Source organism: Triticum dicoccoides, chromosome 4A (genome assembly GCF_002162155.2).
Source record: "Triticum dicoccoides isolate Atlit2015 ecotype Zavitan chromosome 4A, WEW_v2.0, whole genome shotgun sequence".
Classification (NCBI taxonomy): Eukaryota; Viridiplantae; Streptophyta; class Magnoliopsida; order Poales; family Poaceae; genus Triticum; species Triticum dicoccoides.
In genome coordinates, this window is record NC_041386.1 from 723,089,340 (window position 1) to 723,096,927 (window position 7,588).

Consider the following 7,588-nt stretch of genomic DNA (forward strand, 5'->3'; position numbering starts at 1 on the left):
AACGGTACTAACATGGAGGTATACGTAGCTGGATGATGCCACAATGAGTTGTTGCTGGCCATTGCAACAATTGGGCAGTCGACAGACGTCCAGAAATATGTTTGAGGAGGCAGACCGTGAGACACACAAAGATATTTGGAAAATCTTCAGTGTCCAAAGATTGGAAAATACATGACCACAACTACATTGCCAATCCCCTCCTCGGTCATATAAAAAAGTTCCATAAAATTATTATATCCATAAAATAGCCAGACATACCTAGTATAAAATAAGAACACATCATCACCTACTCACTCCGTAAAATTACGGCAACATCATTTGATTTCTTAACTGCCACTTTTAAGCGCCATATAGGTTGCACACATGCACGATGTAATTAAATTACTGGCATGCAGGAGGTAATATACGGTGCTCTCCTTTGCTTTACGGAAGAAAGAAGTTCCTTTTCCAGGCTGTAACTTTAGCCCACATGCTTGGCATCCTTATTATTGCAGACCCCATACAGTTTGATCTCCTCGAGGTATAACAAGTGCTCCATGCCGGCTGGTACAGTGCCACCCCAGTCGAACGCACAGATCCAGAGTGTTCGTAAACTGGGCATAGCACCTGCCTCGAAGCACAGGTACACTGTAGCGTCTTTACTAGACCAGATTTTTAGGGACTCCAAAACTGGGAATAGCCCCGTGCCTAACATAGCTCTTACATCAGGGATTTCACCTGCGTAGAGTTCCAGGTCGACGAGGGAGGGAAGCTCTCCAAGCAGATGAACATCCTGAGTTGATGTCTCTTCAACATACAGCTTAAGGAAGCGCAGGCAATGGAGACCACACAACCATTTTGGAACTCTCCATAACTGCCAAAAAGGCAATTCAAGACGCTCAATATGTTGAGAAGGATTGGATAATGAGCCCAGCTGCTGGTTATCCTCACGCTCATAATGCTCGCCAGAGACCAACAGAGATTCAAGGTTATATAGCTTTCCAATGGAGCAAGCCAAAGCATCAACGTTTGGAAACCCCAAACTAAAACCTACTGACATATGCAGTTCACTCAGATTGGTCAGCTTGCTGAGCCCCATAAAACACTTCAGCGAGCTCTTTTCCATGTCAAGCCCTCGCAGAGTCCGCAGTGATTTCATATTCCCGATACCTTCAGGCAGCTTTGTCCAATTTGGAAGAAGCATATAGGACAGGCGGGGCAAATGAACTATATCTGAGGGGATGCTCTCCATCAGTCTGCACTTTTCTATGTCCAGTGTCTCCAAGTAAACAAGCTCGCCAAGTTTAGTAGGGAGCTTTATTTTTCCATAAGCACTTACCGTCAGACACCTCAGCTGAAACAATTGTCTAACAGCGGTGAGGTCAACTATCTCCTCCGACACATAGTGCCCCTTCAAAATGATTAGAACCCTGAGGTACTTGAACCACAAAAGAGGGAGTATAGGCTTATTGAACAGTAATGATCGAACTTGTGACAGCCTAGCAGCAATAGCCGTGTCATATGTTGCTCCACCAACAGCCTTGGAGCACAGGGATAATCGGCGAACCTTGTATTTGCAGAAATGCAGCTGTCTTGCCATGTCCTCAGAATTGTATGCCACACTTACAAAATTATCTTCTACACACTTGCTTAGGATCAAATCAAGCATCATGTCGTGCACTCTGCAAGACAACACCTCTCCATACTCAGTTTCTGCCGGCTGAATCATGCTTCTATTGACAAGCTCATTGAAATAACTCCTGCCAACAGCCTCCAAATCTGACCCATGCAAACTGCTGACGAAGCCTTCAGCTATCCATTGTTTAATCAGATCATCTCGCCATATGATGTGGTCCTCAGGATACATACCAAGGTACAAAAAACATCTTCGGAGATGAAGAGGAAGATGTGTGTAGCTAAGGTTTAATATACTATTCATCTCTTTCAATGAAGGATTTGTGGCGGAATGGACACTCAAAGAATTCCTTATGTTCTCCCACTTTTTCCTTAATCCCCGTTGAGTAGCTAATAGGCTAGCTATAGTGATAACTGCAAGCGGCAATCCACCACACTTCTTCAGGATTTCAGCCCCGACGTCTTCAAGATAGCGTGGGCAAACAACTTCGGGCCCAAATACCCTATTGAAGAATAACTTTCTCGAGTTCTGATCACTGAGGGGCTTCATTGTATAAATGCACTCACGGTTATTGTGACAGGCCATACCAGCCACATCTTCCACTCGTGTGGTTACAATTATTCTACTCCCATTTCCATTTTTTGGAAAAGCACTACTAATAGTATTCCAGGCTGATTGATCCCACAAGTCATCCACTATAATAAGGTACCTGTTGAAATGTTTGCACAAGGTTATATTGTAGCAGGATATGACTACGTTGAAGAAAGAAGCATACAAAATAAAAACAAACTTGATGTAAGCAAATCTATTGCTGGGATGTGTTGGTCCCTCCCTCTCCCTCCCTCCCTCACAAGACTCTGTGAATAATCTTCTTAGCAATTTTTTTACACTGAGTTAAAAAAGTACAATACTTCAATCAATTTTTTCCTAAGATGTATAGCGTGGAATCTGCTAAAGAAACATTATAGAATAGGAGCCTTTGATGAGAGATATGAGCAAGAGGCTTCAAGAAAGTTGTGTTTTCATAATTATATGAAGCCAGTAAAGAAACAAAAAATCCATTAGTATTTGAATCCGAGTACAAGGGAAAAAGGCAGAGTTTCTGCTCCAACGTGTTTTTTGCAATTTTGAATCTATATCACAAACTTAAAAACAAGAAAAAAAGTCAAACTTCCCACATGCTTGGACAAACAAGCATAACCAGAACATGCACTGACCAATTACTTGCTACTTCAAATTTAAGATAGTAGCCATCGCGAATGACTATAAAACGTAAGTAATTACCTTTTATCTGTGAGATACTTCCTTAGCTCTTCAATGATGTCGTCAAGCCCGCAATCGTGAGAAGAGACATTTATCCCAAGTTTCAATTGTAGGCGATTGAGAAGCCCTCTCAAATAAGGCCTCTGCGAAACCGAAAAGAATGCCACACAATCAAAATGCCCTTTGATCTTGTCAAACACTTGTTTGGCAAGTGTAGTTTTACCCAAGCCTCCAAAACCAACAATGGACGCAACCTTTAGTTTTTTCTGAGTATTCATCAACCAAAGGATAACCTCTTCTCTAGGGCCTTCAATGCCCACAAGGTTAGCCGCCTCCTGGTAGACCGCTGGCATGCGAGCGTCGACAGCCACGGGGCCAAAGCTAGGCTTGCAATCATCGACCTTGTAACTCTCACGTCGAGCATTTGCTTCTACCGCAAGAGTCTTAAGCTCTTCCATCTGGTTGGAAATACGATGAAGCTCGCACAACCTCTTGTGAAGTTCATCAGCCTCCGTGAAAAAGCCTACCTCAACATCCTCACCCCCGAATTGGCGGATGAAATCATCAATGCAATTTTCCATGTCATAGGAAATCTCCCTGAGATCATCCCTCCAATTTTTTACCCCTGGAGCAAGCTCATTCATGAGCTCCGGCAGCTCAAGAGCAGCGTGTATGGCGCTCAACTCATTCTCAAGGAACGACGCCTGCTTCCTTACCTCTTTCCGCTTATTGTACTCATCGTTGATGAAAGTGGTAAGCTTGCCACTAAGGGTGCTCATCACCCCGGTCACCACACTCATGGTTGATGTCCTCCTCTTCTTCTGTTGTCTCACTTTGCCATCCTCCTGCTCCACCTCCAGCGATGATGGTTGCAGTTGGAGTGATGCAAAATAATCATCCATCAACTTTAGTTCATCCGTCATATTGGAGAAGCTTATCTGCAAAAGAAAATTGAAAACAATATTAGGAGGAATCACTAAATAGCGCATTTTGTACTAGCCGCCCATGAATGTGGTAAGCTTGCCACCGAAGGTGCTCATCACCACACTAGGCAAACTCCAGGTTGATGCCTTTCTCTTGTTCTCTTGTCTCACCTTGCCATCCTCCTTATCCACCTCTAGTGCCGATGGTTGAAGTTGGGATGGTGTGATAGAATTATCCATCAGCTAGCCACTAGCGACCGAATTACCCATCAACTTCAGCTCATCTGCTAGCTTCGAGAAGCTTATCTGCAATAAAAATGAAAACATGTTTAGGAGAAATCACTAAATAATGCGTATTGTACTCGGTGCCCATGAACGTGGTAAGATTGCCATGGAGGATGCTCATCACCCTAGTCACGACACTCACGTTTGATGCCTTCCTCTTCCTCTCCTGGCTCAATTTGCCATCGTCCCGTTCCACCTCCAATGTTGATGGTGGCAGTTTGGATGGTGTAGCAGCAGAACCATCCATTAATTTCAACTCATCCGCCAGCTCGGAGGCAATGCTTATCTGCAACAAAAATGAAAAATGCCCATGACACATCACTAAATAATTACTGGTAGATCATATATATTTACTATTGGGTGATTGTACCTGCCCTTCTGTTGAGGCACCTACGTCACTTGTAACAGGCCAATTTGAAATTTCCGCGTCACCCAGTATTCCACGGATCATAAACCATGTAGTCGGCCTGTTCCCTGGATAATAGTTTGTACATTGTAACCCCATCTCGGCATATGCCTTTAATTGTTCCAATGGTGTGTGACTATTTGATGTCCCAAACATGTCCGTCCAGCTTTCAACAACCTGCAATTTGATAACCATGGTTAGTTTTAAAGAAGGACGACATGCATTTAGAACAGAAAAACAAAAACAGACAGCCGTATTGATTAGGACCAGAGGCCAAATGCAAGGATAACTATCACAAACAATTTTGAATTTCTCACTTGATTATTTTTGTGTTATTAATCTTTCGATGCACATAATGACTATAGAAATCAAAATCAGCTTTATTTTACTTTATGTTTTGGGTGGAAGATCGCTGCAAAGACAACATTCAGATCTTGTCATTTGCAAATTCTAATGTTAATTCGATACACTAATTGAATATACGTTGAATTTTTTCCCAACAAGATTGTGGTTTTTTCTAAACAAGTTGTCTACAAAAAGAAATTTGTTGAAACTTATACAATATAATTACCTCCATAACACTGGAGCACTCCTTATGTCCCATAAGGATCTCCATTACAATAACACCCAAACTATATATGTCAGTCTTGAAGGTGATTTCTCCGCTAATTAGGAATTCTGGTGCCATATATCCCCTGCACAAAATTTTGGTGTAATCTGTTCGATTAGGTGAATGAAGAGTATGCAAAAACAATTGGCAGACGACTGATAAAAATATTAAGTTCGCAAAGAAAATTGCTAGCCTACATTGTCCCAAGCTTGTGATCAGTAATAGCCCGACTCTGGCTTCCACTTAAGCGCCGTGATAGACCGAAATCCGCAATTCTGGGCACCATGTTATCATCCAATAGTACATTCTGAGGTTTTAGGTCCACGTGAATAATACGCTGTTGGTGAAGATAATGTACGCCCTCACAGATCCCCTTGATTATTTGGTAATGTGTGGTCCACTGAAGTCGACAAGATGCATCTGCGAAGACTATACAATATAACAAATAGTTAGTACTATATGCGGTGGAATAAGCAGCCCAATGAAAAAAAAAGGGCTTTCATGAATAATTGCCTGATTTTGAAAGTTACTAAATATGCTAGCAAGTTCAAAGGAAGTTCTCGAAACACCCATCTCATTGTCAAAATGTGGGTGTGGCAATTGGCGGGGGGGTTGGGGATAACTGGCACTTCATTTCAAAATTGAGATACTCTGAATTTTTTTTTGGATGCTCGAGTAAGCTCAACAGAAAAAGATATTTGTTAGTGTGCTCTTCTCTCTGAGGCAAGAAGGATGAGAAATCACAATATGCCCCCGAAGAGTGCATGTTCTGCAGCGGTATAAGAACAGAGCTGAAAACTACCATTTAGTGTGCAAAAGGAATTAACAAAGCTCAGAAGAGTGGCAAACAATAAATACTCTGGACTGCAGCTGGTAGATATTTACTACTACTATATAGTAGAAATGCAAGAAAAGCTATAAGGCTAATCTGATTTTACCGGAGAGATAGTCAGCAAGGCACCCTCTGGGCATGTACTCGAAGCAGAGCAGCCTATGCCGCACATCTGCCAAGACACGCTTCCCGTCGTATGGCATCAGTACTTGCTGCGTCTCAGAGCAGTACCCTAGAAATCGCACGGTATTCTTGTGCTTGACCCCCGCGAGACAGGTAACCTCGCTCTCGAAATTCTTGTCCAAGATCTCGTACCTCTCGAAGAGCTGCTTCACCGCAACAGTGCGACCACTTGGAAGCACTCCCTGCAACTCAAAGAGAATCGTGTCAGCTAGCTTGTCTCTGGTTAATTCATTTCAGGGTGGAGGGTCTGCTTGCCTACCCTGTAAACGGCTCCGTACCCGCCCCTGCCGATTTCCTGAGCTTCAGAGAAATTTCCTGTGATGGAGCTGAGCAGCGAGAAAGGTAGATTGACTGGATCCGCGGTTTCATCGAGCAACACTTTCTCCAGAGCAGCAAGTTGGCTGCTCTGGCCGCCATCCGTCATCTCGGTTGTGGAAGTTAGGTGTTCTCCTGAAGCATAATTAGTGCTGTTCATTAGCCATACGTGCAATTAAGAAGAAACAGCAATTTTTTCAGAAAAAGATTACTAGTATATCTATCTGAAGTCTGAAGTCGACTTTGATCTAAAAGTTCAGTGATCCCCTGATTATAGCAACAAAAAGGTGAATATATGTGGAAACAAATTACAGTATATATCTATCTGATGAAGTCTGAAAGAGACTTCGATCTTAAATGTCTGACAGAAACGGACGGACCTCTGTTCTCCATTAGTTTTTTTTTTTGCGAGTAAAAAAGCAAGCATTGAAGAAAAAGGAATCCCCTGATTAGATTAGATTAGATCTATGGAGGATACGGATCTAGCACCAACTAATCAAAAAGCAGGGGACGAGTCCCCATTTATCACCACCTTCTTGGCTTACGGTAGGTACCTTTCTCTGCCGGGGGAAGCGGCGCCGGCCGGGGCCCAGAGGTGAAGCGTCAAAGGATGGCTGAGGTCGGTTGGGCCGGAGAAGAACTTGACGGGAAGGGTGGGGGTCAGGGGGTGGGTGTGAGGCGGCGCCCTCGCCGGAGGAGTACCCTTCTTGACAGGGGAGGGTCGGAATGGAGAGGCGGAACGCGGAGGGGTGAAAGCGGCCGTTCAGACAATGGAATGGAGGACGACCTGGAGTCTGTGGGCGGAGACTCAGTGGAGAAAGAAACCACGCGTGTGTCTACCTTTCCGTCATGCGCGTGAGCCAGATGCTTTTGGATTTTATCTTCTCCAGGTGCATCTTAAGGCATCTCCAGCGGAGGCCCGCAAATTTCCTTCTGCATTCGTTCGTGGACAGAGGACCAGTCCACAGATAAGGATGCGGAAGGCCATCATCCAACTGTAGCCGCATACATTTCAAACTCTCTCAACAAACCGAATGAATTTCGTGCAAACGCGGTCAGATTTTATATAAACATGACGGTTACATTTTGAACATATTTTAATTAAAATGTAAAACTATGTGCACGTACGGTTGCGGAGCTTCACTCCCACGACATA

General features: G+C 43.6%; 1 pseudogene; it reads right to left on the reverse strand.

The window, feature by feature from the left end:
• Window positions 1-200: 200 nt before the first annotated feature.
• Window positions 201-7,178, reverse strand: LOC119288185 (annotated as a pseudogene).
• Between the last annotated feature and the right edge of the window lie 410 nt (window positions 7,179-7,588).